General features: G+C 37.4%; 1 protein-coding gene across 2 annotated transcripts in view; it reads left to right on the top strand.

Moving 5' to 3' along the window:
- The window catches only part of SLC9A9 (solute carrier family 9 member A9), a 602,343-nt gene that overhangs the window by 373,716 nt on the left and 215,865 nt on the right, over positions 1-12,762 (top strand). The window lies entirely within an intron of this gene.

Consider the following 12,762-nt stretch of genomic DNA (forward strand, 5'->3'; position numbering starts at 1 on the left):
GGGGATACATGAGAGTTTACAATAAAACCTGCTGTCAGCATGAACAAATACAATTTAGGGTACATAGGGGCATACACAGAAAGTGAGAGAAATGAACATTTACTAGCATTTGCCATTTGTCACTCACTATTTTTTAATTAATCCTGTGAAGCAAATATTAACACATTTTGTAGATGAAGAAACTGAGGTTCAGGATCTCAGAAAGGTTATGAAACTTGGCCAAGAACAAAAGTATTCTTGAACCCATGTCTGTGAGATTCCACCTAAACCCAACCAAGTGTCTCAAAATCCACATTCCTGAGAGCAGTAAAAGGCTTGTTTCGCCTTCAGTGCCATTCTAGACTGGTCCATATGGTTAAAGGGGCAGCTCCCAAGCTGAGAGTGAGTCATCGATTCAAATATGGACAAATGAAGATACAACATTAAATTTGCCCTACTGAAGGCCTCTGACAGTACTTCCTTACATTTCTAGACATGTTAGGGTAAGAGAGAGAGAGTCATATGGAAGGTGAGAAGTTAGAGTGGTAGGTTATTTTTGAATTAGAACAGTAATAAACTTTGGCAATGAGTTGACTTTTATTATGAGAAAGCAAAAGGTAAACTTGAGCACTCGTAAATGGGAAGCCAGCATTGAGTTGCATTTTTTCAAAACATTTCTGGGAATTGGAAAGCACTTTTCCTTCTTTCTCATCAAAACATCAGTAACTTTACTCTGGAGAACAGCAGTTTATTTTCAAAGCTTCAGTATTACATTTTAAACATTGCTTTATTTGACAAACAATGCTTTGAGAAAAATATCTAAGGCCTTAGATAATCATGTTAGGTTGTGAATTGTCTGCCCAAATGGCCACCTGGCTTGGTGGTTTCTCCAGGCTTTGGCACCTTCTAAGTTTGTTTAACCGTAGGATTGTAGCTGCATTAAAACCTCATAGAGGCCAATTATATGATGTATACAGCCAGGGGCTGAGGAGGTCCAGAATTTATTATCTTTATGGTATTCTAAAGCCAGGAGTCAGCAAACTATGGCTCTTGAATCAAATCTGGTCCATGGCTGTTTTGTTAATATTATTAAGTTGGAACTCAGCCCAATCCATTTGTTTACTTACTGTCTATGGCTGTTTTTGCAATACAGTGGCAGAGTTGTGAACCATATATAATCATGTGGTTCATAAAACCTAAAATAGGCCGGGCGCGGCGGCTCAAGCCTGTAATCCCAGCACTATGGGAGGCCGAGGCGGGTGGATCACGAGGTCAGGAGATCAAGACCATCCTGGCTAACATGGTGAAACCCCGTCTCTACTAAAAATACAAAAAAAAAAAAAAAAAAAAAAAAACTAGCCGGGCGTGGTGGCGGGCGCCTGTAGTCCCAGCTACTCCGAGGCTGAGGCGGGAGAATGGCGTGAACCCCGGAGGCAGAGCTTGCAGTGAGCCGAGATCGCGCCACTGCACTCCAGCCTGGTGACACAGCAAGACTCCGTCTCAAAAAAAAAAAAAAAAAAGAAAAGAAAAAACACCTAAAATATTACTCTCTGGCCCTGTTCTGAAGTATCCTTACCTTCTGGGAGAAAAACAATAACCCTATCATATTAATGGGGTTGTAATTGTTAGTTTAATTCATGAGAATGCCAATCAGCCAGTTCCCATCATTAAAAAGACAACATGCCAAATTTTCAGGACAGCTACCTACATATGACTCTGATGTCCAGAGAATGCCACCCATTGCCTTCCATATTGAGCATCCATATCACCTGCTGGCATTGGCACTGTTAGTTAGAACTTAGCAGCTTGAACCCAAGGGCACAACCATCTTGGGCCAAGGTTCACTTCTTTTATGTATTTGATTGGATTTTTGTTTTGTACACTTTTCACATTGAAATGAATCTGAACATCAAAGAGACTGAGTTTCTTCTTTATATTTCTAATGTCAGTTTTATTAAAAGCTAAAATTGATAGTACTCTTTTACATGGTAGAAATAACATTGGATTTTGCACTAAAAAGCTGTCTTCTTAGCTTTCAAATGAAGAGATAGTAATGTTACATATATATGTAATGGAATCATTGATGCCATGCTCAAAAGTCACTTTATACCTTCCTAAGCACTTTCATTGGCACTGCTTTGAAACTCATAGCCACAGCGAGATAGGATAGCCATTATGCTCTCTTTTTTTTCATTTTTTTTTATTGTGGTAAAATACACATAACATAAAATTTCCCATCATAACCATTTTAAGAATACAGTTCAGTGTTATTAAATACATTCAAAATGTGCAACCATCACCACTGTCTACCTCCATGATTCTTTTCATGATGTAAAACTGAAACTCTATACACATTAAACAGTTCATTCCCCCTCCTCCCAGTTCCTGGCAGCCACCATTCCTTCTGTCTCTATGATTTTGATTTCTTTAGGATCCTCATATAAGTGGAGTCATATAGTATTTGTCTTTTTGTGATTGGTTTATTTCACTTAGCATGACATCCTCAAGGGTCATCCATATTATGGCATATTATAAAATTTCCTCCCTTTTAAAAAGGCTGAATAATATTCATTGCATGTATATATCATATTTTATTTATCTGTTCATCTATCAATGGACATTTGGGTTCCTTCCACATAGTAGCTATTGTGAACAATGCTGCTGTAAACATGGGTACACAGACACCTCTTCAAAACCTGGCTGTGAATTCTTTTCAATATATACCCAGAAGTAGAATTGCTGGATCATATAGTAATTCTATTTTGAATGTTTTGAGAAGCTGCCATACTGTGTTTTAACGTAACTTTACCATTTTGTATTTCTACCAACAGTGCCCAAATGTTCTTATTTCTGTACATTCTGGCCAAAAATTATTTTCTGGTTTTTGGTTGTTTTTCTTTTCTTTTTTTTTTTTTTTTTTTTTGCTTATGGTAGTCATCCTAATGGGTGTGATGTAATAGCTCATTGTTCTTTTGATTTGTATTTCCTTCATTAATAGTGATGCTAAGCATTTTTTTCATGAGCTTACTAGCCATTTGTGTATTTTCTTTTTATTATTATTATTATATTTTAAGTTCTAGGGTACATGTACACAACGTGCAGGTTTGTTACATATATATACATGTGCCATGTTGGTGTGCTGTACCCATTAACTCATCATTTACATTAGGTATATCTCCTAATGGTATCCCTCCCCCCAACTCCCTCCCCACAATAGGACCCGGTGTGTAATGCTCCCCTTCCTGTGTCCAAGTGATCTCATTGTTCATTTCCCACCTATGAGTGAGAACATGCAGTATTTGGTTTTCTGTTCTTGCGATAGTTTGCTGAGAATGATGGTTTCCAGCTGCATCCATGTCCCTACAAAGGACACAAACTCATCCTTTTTTATGGCTGCATAATATTCCATGGTGTATATGTGCCACATTTTCTTAATCCAGTCTGTCACTGATGGACATTTGGGTTGATTCCAAGTCTTTGCTATTGTGAATAGTGCTGCAATAAACATACGTGTGCATGTGTTTTTACAGCAGCATGACTTATAATCCTTTGGGTATATCCCCAGTAATGGGATGGCTGGGTCAGATGGTATTTCTAGTTCTAGATCCTTGAGGAATCACCACACTGTTTTCCATAATGGTTGAACTAGTTTACAGTCCCACCAACAGTGTAAAACTGTTCCTATTTCTCCACATCCTGTCCAGCACCTGTTGTTTCCTAATTTTTTAATGATTGCCATTCTAAGTGGTGTGAGATGGTATCTCATTGTGCTTTTGATTTGCATTTCTCTGATGGCCAGTGATGATGAGCATTTTTTCATGTGTCTGTTGGCTGTATGAATGTCTTCTTTTGAGGAGTGTCTGTTCATATACTTTGCCAACTTTTTGATGGGGTTGTTTGTTTTTTTCTTGGAAATTTGATTGAGTTCTTTACAGGTTCTGGATCTTAGCCCTTTGTCAGATGAGTAGATGCCAAAAATTTTCTCCCATTCTGTAGGTTGCCTGTTCACTCTGATGGTAGTTTCTTTTGCTGTGCAGAAGCTCTTTAGTTTAATTAGATCCCATTTGTCAATTTTGGCTTTTGTGGCCATTGCTTTTGGTGTTTTAGACATGAAGTCCTTACCCATGCCTATGTCTTGAATGGTATTGCCTAGGTTTTCTTCTAGGGTTTTTATGGTTCTAGGTCTAACATTTAAGTCTCTAATCCATCTTGAATTAATTTTCGTATAAGGAGTAAGGAAAGGATCCAGTTTCAGCTTTCTACTTATGGCTAGCCAATTTTCCCAGCACCATGTATTAAATAGGGAATCCTTTCCCCATTTCTTGTTTTTGTCACGTTTGTCAAATATCAGATGGTTGTAGATGTGTGGTATTATTTCTGAGGGCTCTGTTCTGTTTCATTGGTCTATATCTCTGTTTTGGTACCAGTACCATGCTGTTTTGGTTACTGTAGCCTTGTAGTATAGTTTGAAGTCAGGTAGTGTGATGCCTCCAGCTTTGTTCTTTTGGCTTAGGATTGTCTTGGCAATGTGGGCTCTTTTTGGTTCCATATGAACTTTAAAGCCGTTTTTTCCAATTCTGTGAAGAAAGTTATTGGTAGCTTAATGGGGATGGCATTGAATCTGTAAATTACCTTGGGCAGTATGGCCATTTTCACAATATTGATTCTTCCTATCCATGAGCATGGTATGTTCTTCCATTTGTTTGTGTCCTCTTTGATTTCACTGAGCAGTGGTTTGTAGTTCTCCTTGAAGAGGTCCTTTACATCCCTTGTAAGTTGGATTCCTAGGTATTTTATTCTCTTTGAAGCTATTGTAAATGAGAGTTAATTCATGATTTGGCTCTCTGTTTGTCTGTTACTGGTGTATAAGAATGCTTGTGATTTTTGCACATTGATTTTATATCGTGAGACTTTGCTGAAGTTGCTTATCAGCTTAAGGAGATTTTGGGCTGAGACAATGGGGTTTTCTAAATATACAATCATGTCATCTGCAAACAGGGACAATTTGACTTCTTCTTTTCCTAACTGAATACCCTTGATTTCTTTCTCTTGCCTGATTGCCCTAGCCAGAACTTCCAACACTATGTTGAATAGGAGTGGTGAGAGAGGGCATCCCTGTCTTGTGCCAGTTTTCAAAGGGAATTTTTCCAGTTTTTGCCCATTCAGTATGATATTGGCTGTGGGTTTGTCATAAATAGCTCTTATTATTTTGAGATACATTCCATCAATACCGAATTTATTGAGAATTTTTAGCATGAAGGGCTGTTGAATTTTGTCAGAGGACTTTTCTGCATCTATTGAGATAATCATGTGGTTTTTGTCTTTGGTTCTATTTATATGCTGGATTATGTTTATTGATTGGCGTATGTTGAACCAGCCTTGCATCCCAGGGATGAAGCCCACTTGATCATGGTGGATAAGCTTTTTGATATGCTGCTGGATTTGGTTTGCAGTATTTTATTGAGGATTTTTGCATTGAGGTTCATCAGGGATATTGGTCTAAAATTCTCTTTTTTTGTTGTACCTCTGTCAGGCTTTGGTATCAGGATGATGTTGGCCTCATAAAATGAGTTAGGGAGGATTCCCTCTTTTTCTATTGATTGGAATAGTTTCAGAAGGAATGGTACCAACTCCTCCTTATACCTCCGGTAGAATTTGGCTGTGAATCCGTCTGGTCCTGGACTTTTTTTGGTTGGTAGGCTATTAATTATTGCCTCAATTTCAGAGCCTGCTATTGGTCTATTCAGGGATTCAACTTCTTCCTGGTTTAGTCTTGGGAGAGTGTAAGTGTCCAGGAAATTATCCATTTCTTCTAGGTTTTCTAGTTTATTTGTGTAGAGGTGTTTATAGTATTCTCTGATGGTAGTTTGTATTTCTATTGGATCGGTGGTGATACCCCCTTTATCATTTTTTATTGCGTCTATTTGATTCTTCTCTCTTTTCTTCTTTATTAGTCTTGCTAGCGGTCTGTCAATTTTGTTGATCTTTTCAAAAAACCAACTCCTGGATTCATTGATTTTTTTGGATGGTTTTTCGTGTCTCTATCTCCTTCAGTTCTGCTCTGATCTTAGTTATTTCTTGCCTTCTGCTAGCTTTTGAATGTGTTTGCTCTTGCTTCTCTAGTTCTTTTAATTGTGATGTTAGAGTGTCAATTTTGGATCTTTCCTGCTTTCTCTTGTGGGCGTTTAGTGCTATAAATTTCCCTCTACACACTGCTTTAAATGTGTCCCAGAGATTCTGGTATGTTGTATCTTTGCTCTCATTGGTTTCAAAGAACATCTTTATTTCTGCCTTCATTTCGTTATGTACCCAGTAGTCATTCAGGAGCAGGTTTTTCAGTTTCCATGTAGCTGAGCGGTTTTTATTGAGTTTTTTAATCCTGGGTTCTAGTTTAATTGCCCTGTGGTCTGAGAGACAGTTTGTTATAATTTCTGTTCTTTTACATTTGCTGAGGAGTGCTTTACTTCCAACTGTGTGATCAATTTTGGAATAAGTGTGATGTGGTGCTGAGAAGAATGTATATTCTGTTGATTTGGGGTGAAGAGTTCTGTAGATGTCTATTATGTCCGCTTGGTGCAGAGTTGAGTTCAATTCCTGGATATCCTTGTTAACTTTCTGTCTCGTTGATCTGTCTAATGTTGACAGTGGGGTGTTAAAGTCTCCCATTATTATTGTATGGGAGTCTAAGTCTCTTTGTAAGTCTCTAAGGACTTGCTTTATGAATCTGGGTGCTCCTGTATTGGGTGCATACATATTTAGGATAGTTAGCTCTTACTGGTGAATTGATCCCTTACCATTATGTAATGGCCTTTTTTGTCTCTTTTGATCTTTGATGGTTTAAAGTCTGTTTTATCAGAGACTAGGATTGCAACCCCTCCTTTTTTTTGTTTTCCATTTGCTTGGTAGATCTTCCTCCATCCCTTTATTTTGAGCCTATATGTGTCTCTGCATGTGAGATGGGTCTCCTGAATACAGCAAACTGATGGGTCTTGACTCTTTATCCAATTTGCCCATCTGTGTCTTTTAATTGGAGCATTTAGTCCATTTACATTTAAGGTTAATATTGTTATGTGTGAACTTGATCCTGTCATTATGATATTAGCTGGTTATTTTGCTCGCTAGTTGATGCAGTTTCTTTCTAGCATCAAGGGACTTTACATTTTAACATGTTTTTGCAATGGCTGGTACCTGTTGTTCCTTTCCATATTTAGTGCTTCCTTCAAGATCTCTTGTAGGGGAGGCCTGGTGGTGATAAAATCTCTAAGCATTTGCTTGTCTGTAAAGGATTTTATTTCTCCTTCACTTATGAAACTTAGTTTGGCTGGATGTGAAATTCTGGGTTGAAAATTCTTTTCTTTAGGAATGTTGAATATTGGTCCCCACTCTCTTCTGGCTTGTAGAGTTTCTGCTGAGAGATCTGCTGTTACTCTGATGGTCTTCCTTTTGTGTGTAACCCGACCTTTTTCTCTAGCTGCCCTTAACATTTTTTCCTTCATTTCAACTTTGGTGAATCTGACAATTATGTGTCTTGGAGTTGCTCTTCTTGAGGAGTATCTTTGTGGCGTTCTCTGTATTTCCTGAATTTTAATGTTGGCCTGCCTTACTAAGTTGGGGAAGTTCTCCTGGATGATATCCTGCAGAGTGTTTTCCAACTTGGTTCCATTTTCCCTGTCACTTTCAGGCACACCAATCAGACGTAGATTTGTCCTTTTCACATAATCCCATATTTCTTGGAGGCTTTGTTCATTTCTTTTCACTCTTTTTTCTCCACACTTCTCTCTTGCTTCATTTCATACATTTGATTTTCAGTCACTGATACTCTTTCTTCCATTGATCGAGTCGGTTACTGAAGCTTGTGCATTTGTCATGTATTTCTCATGTTATGGTTTTCATCTCTATCAATTCTTTTAAGGTCTTCTCTGCATTGATTATTCTAGTTATCCATTCATCCATTCTTTTTTCAAGGTTTTTAGTTTCTTTGCACTGGTTACATAGTTCCTCCTTTAGCTCTGAGAAGTTTGATCGACTGAAGCCTTCTTCTCTCAACTCGTCGAAGTCATTCTCCATCTAGCTTTGTTCCATTGCTGGCGATGAGCTGTGTTCCTTTGAAGGGAGAGATGTGCTCTGATTTTTTGAATTTCCAGCTTTTCTGCTCTGCTTTTCCCCCATCTTTGTGGTTTTATCTGCCTTTGGTCTTTGATGATGGTGACATACTGGTGGGGTTTTGGTGTGGGTGTCCTTTCTGTTTGTTAGTTTTCCTTCTAACGTTCGGGACCCTCAGCTTTAGATCTATTGGAGTTTGCTTGAGGTCCACTCCAGACCCTGTTTACCTGGGTATCAGCAGCAGAGGCTGCAGAAGATAGAATGTTGCTGAATAGCGAGTGTTGCTGTCTGATTCTTGCTCTGGAAGCTTCATCTCAGGGGTGTACCCCGCAGTGTGAGGTGTGAGGTGTCAGTCTGCACCTAGTGGGGGATGTCTCCCAGTTAGGCTACTCAGGGGTCAGGGACCCACTTGAGCAGGCAGTCTGTCCATTCTCAGATCTCAACCTCCATGCTGGGAGATCCACTGCTCTCTTCAAAGCTATCAGACAGGGGTATTTACCTCTGCCGAGGTTTCTGCTGCTTTTTGTTTAGCTATGCCTTGTCCCCAGAGGAGGAGTCTACAGAGGCAGGCAGGCCTCCTTGAGCTGTGCTGGGCTCCACCAAATTCGAGCTTCCAGGTGGCTTTGTTTACCCACTTAAGCCTCAGCAATGGTGGGCGCCCCTCCCCCAGCCTCACATCCGCCTTGCAGTTAGATCTCAGACTGCTGTGCTAGCAATGAGGGAGGCTCTGTGGGCGTGGGACCCTCTGGGCCAGGTGTGGGATATAATCTCCTGGTGTGCCATTAGCTAAGACCCTTGGTAAAGCGCAGTATTGGGGTGGGAGTTACCTGATTTTCCAGGTGTTGTGTGTCTCAGTTTCCCTTGGCTAGGAAAAGGAATTCCCTTCCCCTTTGTGCTTCCCAGGTGAGGTGATGCCTCGCCCTGCTTCAGCTCTCACTGGTTGGGCTGCACCAGCTGACCAGCACTGATTGTCCGGCACTCCCCAGTGAGATGAACCTGGTACCTCAGTTGAAAATGCAAAAATCACCCATCTTCTGTGTCACTCATGCTGGGAGCTGGAGGCTGGAGCTGTTCCTATTCAGCCATCTTGGGTGCGCCCCTCCAAAAGAAGTCCATTTGTGTATTTTCTTTGGAGAAACTTCTATTCAAGTCTTAAGCTATTTTATAAATGGGGTCTTTTGTCATTGAGTTTTAGGGGTTTTCTATTTCCTGAATACTGATCCTTTATCAGACATATCATTTGCAAATATCTTCTTCCATTCCATGGGCTGCCTTTTTTACTCTGTTTACATTGTATTTCGATGCCCAATATTTTTTACATTTTCATGAAATTTAATTTGTCTATTTTTAATTTTGTTGCCTGTGCTTTTAGAGTCTTAGCTAAGAAATGATTGCCAAATCCAAAGTTGTGATATTTTTGTCCTATTTTTTTTCTGAGAGTTTTATAGTTTTAGGCCTTACATTTAAGTTTTTGATCCATTTGAGTTAATTTTTATATATGACATTGCTTTGATTACCGTAGCTTTATAGTAAGTTTTGAAATTTGGAAGTACAAGTCTTTCTGCTTTGTACTTTTTCAAGATTGTTTTGGTTATTTGGGGCCTTTTGAAATTCTGTATTAATTTGAGGATAAGATTTACTATTTCTTTAAAAATGCCATTGGGATTTTGATAGGGACTGCATTGAATCTGTAAATTACTTTGGGTTGTGTTAACAACTTAACAATATTAAGTCTCCTAATCCATAAGCATAAGATGTTTCCCTTTATTTATTTCTTCTTTAATTTATTTTGGTAATGTTTTGTAGTTTTCACTGTACAAGTCTTTCACCTCCTTGGTTAAGTTAATTCCTAAGTATTTTATTATTTTTGATGCTATTTTGATTGGAATTATTTTCATAATTTTAATTTTAGATTGTTCATTGTGAGGGTATAACAATGCAATTGATTTTTGCATGTTGACTTTATATCTTGCTACTTTGCTTAATTCATTTATTAGTTTTAACAGGTTTTTTGTGAAATCTTTAGGAAATTCTACATATAAAATTATATTATCTATAAACAGATAATTTTTCTTCTTCTTTTTCCATTTGAATACCTTTATTTCTTTCTCATGACTAATTTCTCTGGCTAGAATTTCTAATATGATGTTACATAGAAGTGGTCACAGTGGGCATTTTTGTCTTATTCCTGACCTTAGAGTAAAAGACTTTAGTCGTTCATCATTAAGTATGATATTTGCTATTTTTTATATACAGTTTTTATTATGTTAAGATAGTTTCCTTCTATTCCTAATTGGTTGTTTTTTTTAATCATGAAATGTTAAATTTTATCAAATGATGTTTCTGTATCAATTGAGGTGATCATGTACTTTTCTCCTTCATGCTGTTAGTGTGGTGTATTACACTCATTGATTTTTGCGTGTTGTACACAACATGGCATTCCAGGAACAAATCTCACTTGGTTGTCGTGTATAGTTCTTTTAATATGCTACTGAATTCAATTTGCTAGCATTTTGTCGAGAACTTTGCATTTATGTTCATAAGGAATAGCAGTCTGGTTTTCTTATTGTGTCTTTCTCTGACTTTGATATCACAGTAATGTTGGCTTTATGAAATGAGATAAGAAGCGCTTCCTCCTCTTCAAGTTTTTGGAAAAGTTTGTGAAGGATTAGTATTAGTTTTTCTTTAAATGTTTTGTAGATATCACCTGTGAAACCATGAAATCCAGAGCTTTTCTTTGTGAGGAGATTTTTGATTACTGATTGAATCTCATTATTAGTTGTAGGTCTAATTCAGATTTTTCATTTCTTCTTGCTTTTATCTAGGTAAGCTTTGTATTTCTAGGAAGGTATCCATTTCATCTAGAGTATTCAATTTGTTAGCATAAAATTATTCATAATGCTCTCTTATTCTTGTTATTCTCTAATTCTTGTTATTTCTCTAGAATTGGTAGTAAAATCACCAGCATTATTTCTAATTTTAGTAACTTGAGTCTTCTCTCTTTTTTCTTAGTCCATCTAGTTAAAGGTTTGTCAATTTTATTGATCTTTCCAAAGAACCATTTTTTTGTTCCATTTATTTTTTCCATTATTTTTCTTTTCTCTATTTTATTTATCTCTAATCTTTATTATTTCCTTTCTTCTAGCTCTGCGTTTAATTTGTTTTTCTTTTTCTTGTTTATTTAAGTTGTGAAGTTAGGTTGTTGGGTTGTTGATTTGAAATCGTTCTTGTTTTTTAATGTAAGTGTTTAAAGTACGTCTTAGCATTGTTTTCACTGTGTCTTATACGTTTGGGTATGTTGTGTTTTCTTTTCATTCACCTCTTAGTATTTTCTGATTTTTCTTCTGATTTTATTCATGATCCATTGATTATTTAAAAGTATGTTATTTAATTTCCATAAATGCATGAATTTTCCAGTTTTACATCTTTGTTGATTTCTAACTTCCACTGTGGTCTTATTTTTTAAAAATCTATTAGGGAGTCTTAATGTGTGGTCTAACCTATGGACTATCCTGAAAAATGTCTCATATGCACTTGAGAAGAATGTGTATGTTGTGGTCATTGGGTAGATTGTTCTGTATATGTCTGTTAGATCTAATTGGTTTATCGTACCGTTTAAGTTTTCGATTCCCTTACTTATATTCTATCTGGCTATTATGTTCATTATTGAGAATTTAAGTCTCCAACTATTATTGTAGAATTGTCTATTTCTCCATTCAATTTTGTCAGTTTTTCCTTCATATATTATGGTGGTCTGTCATTAGGTATGTAAAAGTTTCTAATTGTTTATAATTGTTGTATCTTCTTGCAGTATTGAAACTTTCATTAATCTTTGTCTTTTGTAAATGTTTTTGACTTAAAATCTATTTTGTCTGATATTAGTATAGCTACTCCTTTCTGTTTTTTGGTCAGTATTTGCTGGGAATATCTTTTTCTAGCCTTTTCCTCTCATCTGTTTCTGTCATTGGACCTAAAATCAGTCTCTTTAGACAGCATATAGCTGGATCATATGTTTTCATCCATTCTGCCAAACCTGTCTTTTGCTTAGAGTGTTTAATACATTTACATTTAAAGTAATTACTGGTAAGAAAGAGGTTCTGTCATTTTGAAATATATTTTCTATACACCTTACAGCATTCTTGTCCCTCATTTACTACACTACTGCCTTTTGTGTTTAGTTGATTCTTTGTAGTGAAATGTTTAAATTCCTTTCTCACTTTCTTTTGTGTATATTCTATTTTTTTTTTTTTTTTTTTTTTTTTTTTTTTTTTTTTTTTTTTTTTTTTTTTTTGAGACGGAGTCTCGCTCTGCCGCCCAGGCTGGAGTGCAGTGGCCAGATCTCAGCTCACTGCAAGCTCCGCCTCCTGGGTTTACGCCATTCTCCTGCCTCAGCCTCCCGAGTAGCTGGGACTACAGGCGCCCGCCACCTCGCCCGGCTAGTTTTTTGTATTTTTTAGTAGAGACGGGGTTTCACCATGTTAGCCAGGATGGTCTTGATCTCCTGACCTCGTGATCCACCCGTCTCGGCCTCCCAAAGTGCTGGGATTACAGGCTTGAGCCACCGCGCCCGGCCGTGTGTATATTCTATAGCTATTTTCTTTGTGGTTACCATGGAGTTTGCACTTAAGATCCTAAAGCTACAACATTCTAATTTAAATTTACACCAGTTTAACATGAAAA

The sequence above is a fragment of the Rhinopithecus roxellana genome, chromosome 1, assembly GCF_007565055.1.
Source record: "Rhinopithecus roxellana isolate Shanxi Qingling chromosome 1, ASM756505v1, whole genome shotgun sequence".
Classification (NCBI taxonomy): Eukaryota; Metazoa; Chordata; class Mammalia; order Primates; family Cercopithecidae; genus Rhinopithecus; species Rhinopithecus roxellana.